The 17,021-nt window shown below is 40.4% G+C and overlaps 1 long non-coding RNA gene across 1 annotated transcript; it reads left to right on the top strand.

Annotated features, from left to right (window-relative positions):
- Nucleotides 1–1,921: 1,921 nt before the first annotated feature.
- Nucleotides 1,922–10,791, top strand: LOC139082777 (uncharacterized). Its single transcript, XR_011539003.1, has 2 exons — nucleotides 1,922–2,273; nucleotides 9,594–10,791. It is a non-coding gene; the product is annotated as an uncharacterized lncRNA (long non-coding RNA).
- Nucleotides 10,792–17,021: the final 6,230 nt, after the last annotated feature.

Genomic DNA, 17,021 nt, shown 5'->3' with positions numbered 1-17,021 from the left:
CTTTGCCTCTTCCCATGTTTTGAATAATTTTCCTTAACAATTGTTATCCCCATGTTTCAGATGAGTAAGCAGACTTGGAGAGGTTCTGTAACCTGACTACCATAGTCATAGCAATGATTCAACCAATGAATTCAAGCCCATTTAAACCTGAGTCTGAATTTAGAACCCAAATCCTTGCTAAATGTCTTCCTTCAATTCTTCAGTTTTGAGAGTTCTCATCTTAGTTGTTCATTATTTATTTTTGTCTGTACTATTAACAGAGTGAAGCAGAATGATTAAGGAAACTAGTATCCCTCTTTTACCTTTAAAATTACTATTAAATACAAGGAATGAGACTCTATTTCTAGGAAATCTTGGGTATATGGTTAAACATTTGTGATTTTGACAATTTGTGAGGGGTCCCAAATTCCAGGACAGGTGGTGATGTTAATTGTGCTGAGGCATAAATTTTAATTGGCATGTTGTGTATGGTGGCCAGTTTTCTAGCCCCAAGGTGAGCCTAGCATAAAGGATGTCATTGGCTTCATTAATCTCTCCTCCTCATTTGTGGAGGGCACTTGTGACACAAGGACACCATTTGTGGTGGCATTTATGAAGCTGAGACTCGTGACTTTCCCACAGTGGTATTGCTTATGAATGTCAAGGGTCTACTCTACTCTAGGACATGGCTGCCCACTAATCATCAGAGGTCATCGGTTTGCTTTGATGTTCACACATTCTCAAAGAGACAGTTGATAGAATTCAAAGAATAGACCAGAAATCTTGGAGCATCAGGGGGCCTACCAATTCCCAGGATTCTGGGAATACTTGGATATCTCCAATGACAGAGAATTCAGTACCTCCCAGGCAATCCTATATATCTTTTAGCAATCCCTCTTTGTTGGAAAGTTTTTCTCCCATCCTATGATTTTTATTCACTGTTGCAGTTCTGTTCTCTAGGTTCACGTAGAATCAGCCTCATTCCTTCTTCACAGTCATTGATTAAATAAACATTTATTGACAATTGCTTGTGTCAGTGAGAATACAATGATGAATGGGACATGGAACCTATCATAAAGGAACTTGCAGTCCGGTGAAGCCGACAACCATGTACTAAAGTGACCGAGTCATGGGGATGGTATCTCCCAGGGCATTGTCTTCTTTAACTAGCATCACCAGTCTCTCCAATCCCTTGTCTTGTAGCAGGATTACCCACCCTTGCCACGAGCAGGCTATTATTCATTGGGCACATGAGTGCCTCCTATGACATGACAAACTGGACACCATCCTCCAGATACCCTGGTCCATCTCTGAATTCAGACAGCCAGAGCTGAGTGTCTGGGCCAGGGTTGACCTCTGTCTGAGTCACTTTTAGGGATCGGGCTTTTGGCTTAACTTGAGTGGTCTAACAAGGAAAAGCCCTGAGAAACCCAAGAGGCAGTAACTGGAAGGGTATTTCTGAGGATGTCATCCTCTGTGTCGGTAGTCCTCAGCCCCGGCTGCACCTGGGCAGCTTTGAAAATACAGATTTCTCAGGCCCTACTCCCAGACACATAATTTAATTGGTTTGGCATGGGTTCCTGAGCATTAGTATTTTAAAAATCTTACCAAATGATTCTATTATGTAGGCAGGGTTGCAAACTAAAGCATTTCAAATACAAAAGGTTGCAAATTAAAGAGTTCCCATTCCTCTTATTTGAAGTTCTGGTGGAGTGCTCTGAATGTTGTGTCTCCTAAATGATGAAACTCATGGAACTGGTCAGATTTGGCAGGGAGCTTAGAACCCTCAGCCTACACACCCTTCCTTTTAACTGTCTCTTCTAATTTGTATTAGCTCTAGTGTTGGTTTTTAAAAATAGTTGTATTTTCTTATATATGTGGAAGGATGATTTTTGAGGAGTTCAGTTATTTCTCTATTTTTTTCTTTCCCTTCCCCTAACAGGGGCATATTGGAGATAGACTTCTCAAGTTTACTGAAGAAAATAGGATATGAGGAAAGAGACGGTGCCTGAGGAAAATATGGAGAGGAGAAGAGGGATTTTCTTCAGACAAAAGCAATTTTTCCCTGGGCTGGAGGAAAGAGAGAGAGAGAGAGAGAGATCTGAGAAATCCACTATTGTAGATTTTGACAATGCCCTAAGAAAAGGACAAGGCTTTGGAGGGAGAGAGCCACGACACACCAGGAAGGATGGACCCAATGTGACCAATGATTCCTCAGCTCAACATGACCAGAGCAAGAGAGCCAGCAAGGCCTAAGGATTCAAGAAAAGGCAGCCAGGGCAGGCAGACGGCAGGTGCTCGGGGCACTGTGGGAGGCCGCAGAAGCTTGATGTTGTGAGTGGGGGCTTTCCCAGGATTACTGAGGTTGACTTTTTTGCTAGCTCAATAAGACAGGGCTTGAACATGAAATTAAGGAGATTCATTAAAAAAACAGGAAAGAAAGAAATGTGATTTCTTACACATTTTATATTGGAGATTAAGAGTTTTCCCTGTTACACACTTAAAATCATCTCAAAGGATTTCTGAAATGAAGCAAGCCATAACTTAACAATTAAGTAAATAAGATGAAAAATGAAAGCCTACACCAGGTGTGCTCTGTGAGTTCAGATCAACTGCCTCACCCAGGCCACAGAGATGTGTGTCCTAGCTTCTGAGTGCTCTCCTGGGGCAGATGGTGTCACGTAAATCAGCTCTGAAGGCCCTGAGGATCCAGCAACACTCCCAGAAAAGCTCTCAGAAAGAAGGTGCAGTTTCAAAATAATTTCATCCCAGTCAACCCCTTAATGTTTTTTCAGACAGCCTCAGTGAGGTGTAATTGAAATACAATAAACTGTACCTATTTAAAGTGTACAGCTTGATAACTTTTAATAAATGTGTACACAGGTGAAATCATGACCAGGATCAAGATAAGGTATCATCTCCAACCCCAAAATCCCTCCCCTGCCCTTTGGTAATCCCTTTCTCCCACCCACGGCTCCCCTAACCCCAAGCAACCACTGAACTGCTTTCTTTGTATCTAAGACATCTTTGCCTAATACAAGAGCACAAAAATTTTCTCTTAGAAATTTTATAGTTTTAACTTTTACTTTTAGATCTATGATCCACTTTGAGTTAATTTTGTATAAAGCGTGAATTACAGATGAAAGTTAATTTTTGTTTGTACATGCATATCTAACTGTTCCAAAACAGTAATTTGAAGCCCCTATCCTTTCTCATTGCATTGCCTTTACACCTTTATGACAATCAATTGTCTGTATACGTGTGGGTCTGTTTTGTTTCATTGATCTGTTTGTCTCTCCTTATGCCAATACCATACTGTGCTGATTACTCTGTTTTTATAACAAGCTTTTAAATCAGGTAGTGTTAGTTCTCCCAATTTTAGAATCAGTTTGAAAGTTTCTACCAAAACAAAATAGCTAGGATTTGTCCTGGGAATGCCATGAATCTATAGATTAATTCATAGAGAATTGACATCATAACAATATTTAGTCTTCCAATCCATGAACGAGGTATAGCTCTGTCTTTCCATTCATTAGGTCATATTTAATTTTTCTTAGCAATGTCTTTTAGTTTTCAGTGTGCAAGTGGTTCACACTTTTTGTCAGATTTATCCTGAACTAATTAATACTTTTGGGTACTATTATAAATAACAGTTTAAATATCAATTTCCAATTGTTTGTTGATAATATATAGAAACACAATTGATTTTTCACGTCAATCTTGTGTCCTGCAATCCTGTTAAACTCACAAATAAAGTAACTTTTGTGTAGATTCCATCAGATTGTCTGCATGGATAATCATGTTGTTTGAAAATAAAGGTAGTGTTACTTCTTCCTTTCCAATCTGGATGCCTTTCTTTCCTTTTCTTGCAATACTGTACTGGCTATAACCACTAGTCCAGTTTGAGTGAAGTGGTGAGACTAGACAAATTTATCTTGTTCCTGATCTTAGGGGAAAAGCATTCAGTCTTTCACCATTAAGTATGATGTTAGCTATAAGTTTTTCACAGGTGTCTTTTATTGGGTTGGGGAAGTTCCCTTTTGTTTCTAGTTTTCTGAGAGTTTTTATCAGAAATGAATGTTGTATTTTGTCAATGCTTTTTATGCATTTATTGGGATGATCATATGATTTTTCTTTGTGATTTTGTTAATATTATTAATTAATTATTGGTTTTTGATTGCTAAACCATATATGCCTTCCTCAGATACATCCAATTTGGTCATGATTTACTTTTAATTTTTTTTATATATTATTAGATCCAATTTGCTAAAATTTGTTTTAGAATTTTTGCATCTATATTTATGATAGACATTAGTCTCTAGTTTTCTTTTCTTCTAAAGGATTTGTCTGATTTGGTATCAGGGTAGTGGCTGGCCTCATAGAATGAATTGGGAAGCATTCCTTCTTCAAATTTCTGGAAGAGTTTGTGTAGTGTTTGTATTATTTTCCTTAAGTGTTTGGTAGAATTCCCCAGTGAGGCCATCTTGGCCTGGAGTTATCTTGTAGAAAGGATTTTATCTATAAATTCAATTCCTTTAATAGATAGTAAGGTGAGCCTGTATTATAATGAATTTCCCTCTTAGTACCCCTTTTGTTTCATCCTGTATAGTTGGTATGGTATGTTTTCATTTTCATTTGTGTCCAGATATTTTTTGATGTCTCCTTTAACTTCTTCAATGATCCATTGGTTGTTCAGTAGCATATTGTTTAGTCTCCACATCTTTGTCCCTTCCTCAGCTTTTTTCTTGTAGTTAATTTCTAGTTTAATAGCATTGTGGTCAGAAAAGATGCTTGTATTGTTTAAATCTTCATAAATTTATTGAGGCTTACCCTGTTTCCCAACATATGGGCCATCCTTGAGAATTTTCCATGAGCACTTGAGAAGAATGTGTATTCTGCTGTTTTAGGATGGAGTGTTCTATATACGTCTAAGTCCATCTGGTCTAGTTTTTCATTTAATTCCACTGTTTCCTTGTTGCCTTTCTGTCTGGGTGATCTATCCACTGATATGAGTGGAGCGTTAAGGTCCCCTACTATTATTGTGTTTTTGTTAATATCTCCTTTTAGGTTTGTTAATAGTTGCTTTGTCTACTTTGGTGCTCCTGTGTTGAGTGCATAGATATTTATAAGTGTTACGTCTTCTTGCTGGAGTGTCCCTTTGATCATTATATACTGCCTCTCTTTGTCTCTCTTTACCTGTCTTATCTTGAAGTCTACTTTGTCTAATATAAGTATTGCAACAGCTGCTTTCTTTTGTTTGCCATTAGCTTGGAGTATCATCTTTCATCCCTTCACTCTGAGCCTGTGTTTGTCATTGGAGCTGAGATGTGTTTCCTGGAGGCAGCATACTGTTAGGTCTTGTTCTTTAATCCATCTTGCCACTCTGTATCTTTTTATTGGAGAACTCAACCCATTTACATTTAGAGTGATTATTGATATATGAGGGCTTAATGCTGCCATTTTATTGCTTGATTCCTGGTTCTCCAGCATTTCCTTTTTTTCTCGTTCCATGTATTTTGGACTATCAATTCAGTTAGGTAGTTTTTTATGCTGGATTTCTTAGTTTCCTCCTTATTTATTATTTGTGTCTCTGTTCTACTTTTTTGTTTAGTGGTTATCATGAGATTTGTATGCAAAATCTCGTAGATGAGATAGTACATTTTCTGATGACCTCTTATTTCCTTAGACTAAGGCAATTCAGTCTCTTTCCTCTTCCCCTCCTAAGTTGTTTTTGTCACATATTATTCCATCTTGTATTGTCAGTTTGTGGTTAAAATGACAGAATTATATTTGTTTTTGGTGTTTTCCTTCCCTTTATCTTTAATGTCTTACCTGAGTATTTGCTAACCTGTTCTGAAGGATAGCTACAATTTTCTCATTTTGTCTACCTATTTATCTCCCTACTCAGGACTTTGTAACCCCTTTATTCTTTTTTATTTCAAGTATGAGGGCCTTCTTGAGGATTTCTTGTGGGGGGGGGGTCTTATGACAATGAACTCCCTTAGCTTTTGTTTGTCTGGGAAAGTTTTTATTTCTCCATCATAACTGGAGAATATTTTTGCTGGACAGAGTATTCTTACTGGAAAGATTTTGTCCTTCAAATATTTGAATACATCATTCCACTCTGTCCTAGCCAGTAAGTTTCTGCTGAGAAATCTACTGAAAGCCTGATAGGGGTTCCTTCGTAAGTTATTTTCTTCTGGCTTGCTGCTGATAGTATTTTTTCTTTGTCATTGACTTTTGCTATCTTCACTACTGTATGCCATGAAGTAGGTCTTTTTACATTGACATAGTTAGGAGATCTGGTGGCTTATTTCATGTGGATTTCCATCCCTTTCTGCAGGTTTTGGAGGTTCTCTGCTATTATTTCTTTGAGCAACATTTCTGCTCCTCTTTCCTTCTCTTCTCTCTCTGAAATACCTCTAATCCTTATGTTGCATTTCCTAATTGAGTCAGATATTTCTTAGAGACTTTCTTCATTTCTTCTAACCCTCTCCTCCTCCATCTGAACCATTTCTATATTTCTATCCTGAATGTTGCTGATTTGTTCCTCCATGATATCAGCTCTACCATTCAGGGAATCCATATTCTGCTTCATCTCATCCATTGTATTTTTCATCTCCAATACTTCTGTTTGGTTCTTTGTAGTTTCAATCTCTTTTGTGAAGTAGCTTCTGAACTTGTTGAATTGTCCATCTGCATTCTCTTTTAACACATTGAATTTTTTATTGATAGTGGTTTTGAAATCTCTGTCATTTAGGTTATAGATTTCTGTGTCTTCAGGATTGATTTCCGAGTAGTTGTCATTTTCCTTCTGGTCTGGAGATTTAATATATTTTTTCATACTGCTAGACGGCATGGATTTGTGCTTCCGCATTGTGGTAGTATTTGATCGCCATTTCCACCTGTTGCCACTGAGTGGGGGTCAAGAGCTGCATATTCTGAGCTTTCTGTGATCCACGGGGGTAGCTCCCAGGTGTTGGCCTGGGGCACCATGTGGGGGGAGGGGAACTTTCTTTCTCCTGCATGATCTTGGGGGCTTCTTGCTCTGCTCTTACTATCTGCTTTCCTGGGGTGTTGGCTTGGTGAAGACTCCCTCACGATAGCTAATCACCTCTGTGGAGGACTTTCCCCTGGGCTGTGAGGGACCTTGGAGATCTGTGGTGTTCCCATGGAGAGCCACAGCTCCCTCCTCGCTTTCTTCTTGGAGGTCATGTACAATCCAAGGGTTGCTGTCATTCAGGGAGGATGAGGAGCATACTCCTAACTCATTCTACATCCTGGGGGTGGGACTTTAGCACCTCCACCTTCTGACATATGGCTGTGTGGGTCTCTCAGACATCTTTTGTGTTGTGTGGATGTCGTCTGTTGGAATATGAATGTCCTTTTCATTGTATCTTTGAGAGGAGAGTTTACAGGGAGAGCTCACTCCACCATGATGCTGACGTCCCTCCTGCTTTATCTTTATTTTTGAAGTGTTTTTCTTGTAGGTAGCCTATAATTGAATTATGCTTTTTTCACCCAATGTAACAACGTCTGCATTTAGTTGGTGTATTAGACCATTTATATTTAATGTGACTATTGACAGTCTTAGGCAAATTTGTCATCTTTCTGTTTTTCTATTTGTCCTATCTGTTCTTTTTTTCCCTTTTCCTCTTTTTTGCTCTGTCTTCTTTTGGATTAACTGAATTTTTTTAAGGATTCCATTTTATCTTCTTTCTTGGCTTATGTGCTATCACTACTTCTTTTATATTTTAGTGGTTGTTTTAGGAGTTATTGTATACAATCTTATCAAAGTCTATTTTCTAATAATATCATACCACTTCACATGTAGAATGAGAACTTTACAATACTGTACTTCCATTTCTCCTGTTCCAACCTTTGTTTCATCGTTTTTATGCATTTTGCTTTTATATATGTTATTAACCTCACACTGCATTTTTATTATTTTTATATAAATAGTTATCACTTAAAGAGATTTGAGTAATCAGAAAACAAAACTTATGTATTTACCTATGTGATTATCATTTCCACAGTTTTTCAATGTGTTTTGCAGACTCATACTTTCATCTGGTATTATTTTACTTCTGACTAAAAGACATATGCTGTAACATTTTATTTTTTTTGTGCAGGTCTGCCGGTCATGGATTTTTTTCAGCTTTATATTTCTTATGTTGTCTTTATTTTGTCTTTGTGTTTGGAAGATATATTTGATGGGCATAGAATTTTAATTGACAAGATTTTTTTTTCTTTAGGTATTTAAACATGTTTGTCCACTGTTTTCTGACTTGTATTGTTTCCGAGGAGAAATTTGATGTCATCTTTGTCTTTTTTCTTCATATAAAATGTTTCTTTCTTTTTATGGCTCCTTTTAAGATTTTTTATAAGTAGTTTAAACAATTTGGTTATCATGTTTCTTGGCATAGTTTTCATTATGATTCTTGTTGAGCTTCTTGGATCTGTGGGTTTACAATTTTCATCAAATTTGGACAATTTTCAGCTGTTTTCTTTTTTCAAAATTTTTGTCCCCTCCTCCTCCTTCAGCGACTTCAACTGGACATACAATAGGTTGCTGAAGTTCACACTCTCTTTTTTCTTTGTATTTTATTTTGCTTAGTTTCTATTGCTATATTTTCAAGTTTACTAATCTTTTCTTGTGCAATGTCTAATCTGCCATTAATCCCAGTCAATTTATTTTCATCCCACATATTGTAGTTTTCATCTATAGAAGTTATATTTGTGTCATTCACACAAACTATGTCTCTTTAATATTTTGAACATATGGAATACAGTTATGATAATGGAATAAATGATGGGGTAAGGTACTGTCTGATGATTCTAATGTCTGTGCAATTCTGGGTCAGTTTCAATTGGTCTTTATGGATCATGTTTTCATTGATGCTTCTTTTCATTCCTGATAATATTTTATGGGATACCAGACATTTTGAATTTTACTTTGTTGAGTGCTGGATATTTTTGTATTCTTATAAATATTCTTGAGTTTTGTTCTAAAAATGCAGCTAATCTACTTAGAAACAATTTGATTCTTTCAGGTCTTGCTTTTAAGATTTGCTAGGTGGGAACAGAACAGTGTTCAGTGTAGGGCAAATTATTCCTCACTACTGAGACAAGACCTTTCTGTACCCTCTATCCTGATTCCTTGTTAATCCTGGCGGGGAATAGGCATTATTCCAAGCTCCTGTGATTTCCTGGGCATTGCTCCTTCTAATGCTTTTGGATGCTTCTTTCTTCACTCTCAGATAATTTCCTCACATACATGTACTGATCATTCCTCAGTTGAATATTCAAGGAAACCTTCTGTTGATCTCTGGACAGTTCTGTCTGTATGCAGCCCTCTCTTTTCTGGTACTCTGTCTTGGTTTCTTTGGACTCTTAGCTCCACCTCCTCAACCCAAGGAGTTTGTCAAGGTCTGCAGTTTCCCCCTCTCTGTGCTGCTACATGGAAACTCTGTCAAGTGAATAAGGTGAATCAATCATAAGATTCAACTCATTGGTTTTCTCTCTTGCAGAGATCACTGCCATTCATTGCTTTATGTGTATTGCCTTGAAAACTATTGTTTCATGTGTTTTGACCATTGTTCTGTTTTTTTCAGGGAGGAAGGTAAATCTGGTTCCTGATAATCCATCTTGGATGTTGGCAGAAACTTAGATTCCTTAATATTTCACCCTTTAAGGCAATTGAAGTAGTACTGGATGATGTGTATCAATTTTGTTGCCCGATCAAAAAGAGAAGAGATTAATCATGAGGGAAATAAAAGATTCCATGGAATAATGCCTTGTTTCATGACATACAGTAAGGAAAATGCTTAAAATAGATGAAGTAGGATCTAGCTACTCCAAAAAAGATGACTGTCTTCCCCACAACTCTCCACAGTTAGCTCTCCCTCCAAAAGCTGAGACTGATTCAATTCCAGGCCAATTTTGATAATTAGATGACAGGATATAAATATCTCTGAGGGTATGAAATAGAATAGGAGGCTGAAAAATGATTGGAAAGGAATCTACCTCTCCTTGAGTGTCTGCTGTGTGTTGGGCACCAGGTGTTTCCTATGACATCTCATTTCATCTTCATGACAAACTTTTAAGGCTGGAACTATTATCATCCCACCTTCACAGACGAACAAATGAAGTCCTGCAGACAGTAGGTAGTACACCCATGCTCACCGAAGTCCGGAATGTGAGCCCAGGTCAGTCACCATCCAGTGGTTATTCTCTTCCATCCACACTCTATAGGGTGGTCTCTCTGACTGTGGTCACTTGAGACTGAAGCAGCAGCAGCAGCAGCAGCAGGAGGCAGAATCAAGTATAGCATATCAGAACACACCATCCCAAAATATCCCACTCTGGCATAAGGATTATTTTGAGCTGAAGACAATCAGGATAAAGCAGATACAGGATGAATTCTCTGCTCTCCACCTATCTACCTGAAAGCAGAAGATAAATTCTGCTTGTGAAGGTGTCCTCCACCTCCGACACCAGGAAAGGGATAACAAACTTATCACTGGGGATGAGATGGCACCAAGAAAGGGTCGACCCAAGCAAACCTCGCTAACTAGCCTTTATCTACCATCACTTTCCCCATATATTTGCCTTCCCACGAACTGCAACTCCTAGAAGCTCAGAGTCCTTTCCTTTGTCCTTCATTTCTCTTAAAATTTATCTTCCTTTGTCTGGATGGTACAAAAACCTACAAGCCTAGCCATTTCTTGGGGGTTTCTCTTCTTTCTGTGAAGTCCCCCAATGCCATGTAAAACTTTTAACATCAAATAAAATTGCATTCCTTTCATCCTATTGCTTTGTCTATTGTCAGTTCAACTGAAGACCCAGTCACTGAATTAAGAGGGTAGAGGGAAATTTTTCTTCCCCTACCAAGACATCAGAGATCTTGGCTCCAGAAACCTGGGTGCCAAGGGGTACAGGAGCCAGCAGCAAGAAGCGTCACAGTCTGAGCTACATCCTTATTGCAGGTGAGCTTCTTATATTCCTTATTGAGGCTAGGGCGGAGCTCAACAGAGGTCAATGTGGGACCCCAGGTACATATAGAATAGGAGCATCCATCAAGGTTAGCAGGGTTCTTGGCCTGATCGAGGACATCGCCATAGACCCACTGGGTGGGAGAGATCCCTACTCTTGATGTTGACACAGTTTATGAAAGGATTAATTTCAGGAGGCATAATGGCTGAATCACAGATTTAAAGGGTAATTTGAAAAATCAAACCATAAGCAAATGATACTGATAAAACACATTTACCTGGTTGCAAGCCTGTTTCCACCCTTAACTGGCTAAGTGACTGGGGTACGTTTTTACCACCCCAGGGCTCAGTTTCTCCCTCTCTCAGTGGGAGAGTTAGGCTGGGTGTGCAGAAAGGCTGTCCCCAAGCTGGTGCAGGAAGACCTCCTCCCCGAAACACAGGGCTGGCTGTCAGCTGCCTGTGCTCCATCCTGCCGACATTCGTTCACCACTAGATGGAGAGCTTCTCTCAGCTTTCCCCAGGGCTCTGGGCATGCCTTGCAGGTGGCTGTATGCCTCTCTTTGAATTCTGATACCATTTTAAGAGGTTCCGACTCAGATGTTGGAAAATGTTCAGTTAATTAATTTGCTAAAATCTCAAGTTTGGGGTTTCTTTACTTTTGCCTATTTTAATGTGATGCACTTAAATTTTTTTCAAGGTATGCTTAATGAATTGGATTTTCAAACTGCTCTGGCTTGTATTTATTACTGAGAGCAGAGCCTTTACTGATGCCTACTACTATGTATGTGAAAAGTGCCTTGAATCCCTTTTAAGTGAACTGTTCTTCCTTGAGCCAACCAGACATGATGAAATAGAGGCAGAGAGAGCCTAGGGACCAGCTTCCTTTCAGCCTAGGTACTTTCAAAAATTTCTGTTATCTACCAGAGTGTTCCTGAGTCCTCAGCACAGAGATGAACACACAGGAAATGGTGCTCAATTATGAGTTGATCACCTGGTAGGACATTTTGCAAGTACTTTCTTTATGTATATTATCTCACTGAATCCTTCCTACTCCTCCTAGAGTAAGCATTTTTAATCTCTGTTTTCACAGAGTAGGCAGGTCAGACTGAGTTACCAACCATACAGGACCCCTCTCCCAGCCCAGCACACACAGAGTTTGGGATTAAGAATGGCCTAGACTTAGTTTACGTGCCCCTGGTTGTGTGATTGCTCAGGCGTTCTCAGGCCTGTATTTTGCAGTAGGGGCAGAGAGAAGCCTGAGCATTGGGGTGGCTGCTGCTGGCTGACATGGTCACAGGCTGGGCTGGGAGATCCCCAGTCCTCAAGTGAAACCTTCTAGGGATGTGTCCCACCTGGCCCTGGGGTCCAGTGGAGACCAGCATGCTCCACTGAAGGAAGAACTGGACGATTGAGCTGGCATTTGTCTTCAAGCCGAGATGCAAGCACAGCTTCAACTCCAAGAACATGGGAAACCTGGCAAGGGGAGGATCCTGAAATGCAAATGCCTCCTGGAGGCCCAGATTCCGCACATTGGGTGAATGTGTGGAAATAGCAGCTTTCACAAGGAACATTTCTCTAACTGCAAAGGAAATTAGGCAAGCAGTTTATTTAGGAGAAGCAGAAGCAAGAGGAAAGTGATTTGCCTTTTTTTCCTCTTTTTCTCCTGGGAGGAGGGTGATCCTGCAAGAATCTACCAGCAAGGCCTAACAAGTTCTTCCCTATTTGCTGGAAATCCCACCCTCCTGCCACTGCTCATCACAGTTTCTGTTTTGTAGGTTGCTGCTGCCAGGAGGGGACTGGAGGTCACAGAGGAACCTAGCCAGGGCTCAGACTCATGGGGAAACAAGGTAGAAGTTGAGGAGATGCTAAGGGTTTGGCTGCATTGGGCGAAAAGCAGTCCCCACGTTAGCCAACACCTTGAAGGGACAAGTGAGCCTGCTTTATAAAAAGCACATGTCCTCAGGCAAATGTGATTTCCCTGGCTGGCAGAGTGAAAGGCCTGGTCCCCAAAGGGGAAGTGAAAGTTGCTGCATAATTTGAATATTGAAGGCAGGTTTCAGGATTCAGTAACCCAGGGCAGGCTTTGGGAACAAGCTGGGAGCTCAGGGTTTACTTGGGGAGGGAATTAATGTTTGCAGGGCACAGCCCTATTCCAGGCACCCTGCTGGACACTGGGGGCTGGGGAGCAAGGCGGACATGGGGGTCTCATCAGCACTCTCTGCAGACCTTTCCACAGTGATGGACAGGTTCCACATCCGCACTGTCCAGTATGGTAGCAAGAGTCACACGTGGCTTATTGAAAGCGTGGAATGTGGCTATTGCAACCGAGGGACTGAATTTTCTACTTTACTTAATTTTAATGAATTTAAATTTAAATAGCCACATGTGGATAGTGGCTACTATATGGAATAGCACTGTTCTATGTAGAACCTCTATTCGAGGAATGAAACAAATACTCTGAGATGTAGGTTCTGGCATCTTCATGCTACAGGTGTGAAATAAGTTGCTGTTTCTCCAAGGAAATAGTCAAGAAGTCGAAATCCTCTCGCTTCTATAAAGACATGCCCTTTCAGTTACTCTATATTTGATCTCTCAGTATAGCCTAAATGGGGGTGTGTATGCACCCAGAGTGTGTGGCAGTGACCAAGTAATCCTAAGGGAAAGAAATTAGTTTCCTTTTTGGTTGCTTCACATGATCCTGCTGTACACGAGTTCCAGCCCAGGTCATCAGGAGTCTGAGCTGACTCCAACCCCATGGTGTGGTGACAGGTATGGCTCCCACCAGCTGGGGCACCCCAGGAGAGGTCCGTGGCTCTCTAAGACTCTTTCACATTGTCTCTAAGATATGGGGATAACGACACTGCTGTTGCAGGATTGCTGTTCGCATTGCCCCTGCAGTATTCTTTGTTCTATGTGTCTGACCCATAGAAATATTCATTCAGTGACTGTGTATCTGTGTCCACTGGGAGGAATGCTGCATTCAGTCATGAGGTGGGAAGGCTATTTAAGTCCTGGGTGCAGAGGCCTTCATAAGAAAGGCCTGGCATTGAGAAATGATTTCCTTTTTGGTCAACGTTGTAAATGCCGGAGGAGGCTGTTGATTCAGGTGTGGTAGTTTCCTACCTTCTTGGATATTACGGCAGAATTGAAGTCACACATTCATCATGTCCTGATCTTCAGCAGCTCTTTGTATTAAGAAATATTTAGATCAACAGAAACACTGATATTAGAACATGAAGTGAGGAATTATAATTATTTCACAAACATTTATTTGAACACCTACTGTGTGTTATTAGGTTAAGCATTGTGCCCCATGGGGTGCTTGGTAGAATATTGGAAGGCTGTGTCAATTGTGGCTTTGTCAGTGAGCTTTTTAAGACGTGGAGATTGTCACTCAGAGTGGAGATTTAATTTTATCCTAAGATTGGGTTAAGGATTTTGTGTAATATAAAGCAGGATCTGTCAAGGAACTTCTTTCTGAACCTCACTTCATCCAAGAAGGTGAACTCTTGGCATCTCATGCTGTGTTTGTCTGATACTCGGCTAAGACTTTGAAAAGAATTCCCACATATTAACAAGTTCAGTATGGCTGAACCTTTTTTTTTTGTGCTCTTTTTTTCCCTCTCAGTTTTCTATTACTTCTGATTTTCCTCCTGAATTACCAGTCCTTCTCAGCACATTTCTTCATGCCATTGTTAAAACTCAGGTACACACTGTAGAAGTGGATATTCAACTTTCTTTATCATGTTTTTTCCCCAAAACTCTTTTGTCTGCCTAACTCTTGTCCCAACCTCCCAACTTAAAGTATTGTAAGCAAGTTTTACAGTATTCAAGTGAAACAACTTTGAGGATTCCTCCTCAAAGGGAGGTGGGCGAAATGGGTGAAGGGGGTCAAAAGGTACTGACAAATAAAAATGGCAAGTAATAGGATATATTGGAATATATGAGGAAGCCATTTGGTGTAAACCCAATTCGGCCTGACCTTTTCTTTCCAAAAGGGCCTGACGGAGGCCATTGAGCATGCATTGTATATCTGCTTTAGAGATTCCCTATGGCAAGAGCAAAGGCCCTTGAGATAAAGGTGCAACTTCCCTCCCCCTCCCAACGTTGGCGTCTCCTTAAGGATTAAGTATCTTTCCTCAGGCTAGAAACTGATTGCTGCGCTCACCTGTGACTGCCCAGCTTGAGACAATAGACTTGCCTCCTGCTACGCCCACCAAGATAGCAGACCCACTACCTGCTGTGTCCATCAAGTGCTGTGCCGACAGGGCAATCTTGTGACTATTGTGGGAGGGACATTTCAATCATATGTGAAACACCCTCTTTGAGGGTATATAACCACCCTGTGTACTCCCACTTCTTTGGAGTGCTCTGTTCCTTTGTGGAAAGACTCTCCCGGGTTATAATCCTAAGATTTAAGCTCAGAATAAACTCACCCAAATTTTCACTTATAGATTGGTTATGGATTATTTTCGTCAACAGTACAAACTTGCAGTTATAGCATAAATAAGTCTTGGGATGTAACGTAGAGCATGGCGACTACAGTTAATACTACTGTAGTGTACATTTGAAAGTTGCTAAGAGGGTAAATCTTAAAAGTTCTCATCACAAGAAAAAAAGTTTTTGCAAATTTTGCAACTATTTGTGGTGATAGATTAAAAAAACCTGACTGAATCTAAATTGAAAAGTCTGTATACTGTCAAATATAAGTATGAATAATACCTAAAGGCATCCAGTCATAGAGAACTGTTTGGACAACAAAGATAATTTATTAGCTTAACTGATAGCTTTCTCTTTCCTTTACATTAAAAACAACAGATATATTATTAAGATATTCTATTTCTTCAATATTGGCATATTGCTTTTATTTTGTTATTGTAAATCGCATTATCTTAGATATCTGGTATCTGTGAACATTGTATGACTTTGGGGAAATTGCTTGGCCTGTCTATGCTGAGGACTCTTTATTTGTCTATGAGAATAATGGAACTTAGTAAGAATCACAGGAATACCTACACAGGGTTCCTCTCAGTGTACCTGGTATACAATATCAACTCAGCCAGTGTTATTTTTTTCCAAGTCTTCAAGCATTTTACAGCTAGTGAACCAAGACTTGAACCAGAAAACATATATAGAAATGATATGTTGCTACTCTTCACATGTCAACACAGACATTCAGGATGTAAATGTGTTCTGAATTCTCCAAGCCCTAAATCAGGTCCTAAATTTCAACATCGAATAGAGGCATGGAAGGCCAAGGAAAGAGACTCCCCCGACTTTTTTTTCTGTCATAAAGGGAATGACTCTTAGGCCCCCAGTCTCAACTTTGAAATCCCCTGGCTATACCCCTGTTGGAAGCAGTCGGATGTGCCCACGAGATGGTTCCACTCTCATGGAAAGGCTCACTTCCAGAAGGCAGGGGACAGCCCACACGGGGACCCTTTTGTGGCAGAGGCATCAGTCGGTTCCAGGGAGGGTTGGGAGGCAACCTTCAGGGCCAGGGGTCTGTTCTCTCACCCCAGCTTCACCCTTGGGATGTGTGACATCCACCAAGTCACCAACCTGAGCCTATGTCTTCATCCAAGTCGCGGGTGCTAATGACTGCCCAATGGGGTGAGGGGATCAACATGAGGAGCACGCAGAGGCCCTGGCACAGGGCCTAGTGATGCAAGAATGGCCTTACTGGGCAGCCGTCCGGGACCTCAGTGCTGGAGGACAGCCTGGGGAGCTTCTCCTAGAGACGGCAGGCTGGGTGTGGTTCTGCCCTGCCCTAAAGTGTTTCCCCTCCTAGAGTGATATGATTTGGATAATAATAAAAAAGGGCAGTGGGGATTTTGGGGGGGTTAAATCCATTTGTGGGAAGGTGATTAAATAAACTATATTCCATTCTTCTTGGAACCTTTCAAATGTTAACGTACAGTGTGAATCTCCAAAAGGGGGCAGGAGTGTGTGGCTTTTCCTGAACCACTTTGCCCCATTCTCCTTTTTGCATTATGCATAATGGGCTTTAGGAAATGTGGCTCAAGGGTGACTCTCTGTGACCTTGAA

Source organism: Equus przewalskii, chromosome 4 (genome assembly GCF_037783145.1).
Source record: "Equus przewalskii isolate Varuska chromosome 4, EquPr2, whole genome shotgun sequence".
Classification (NCBI taxonomy): Eukaryota; Metazoa; Chordata; class Mammalia; order Perissodactyla; family Equidae; genus Equus; species Equus przewalskii.
Note: the sequence above shows the minus strand (reverse complement) of the source record. Positions and strands in the feature narration are given on the sequence as shown.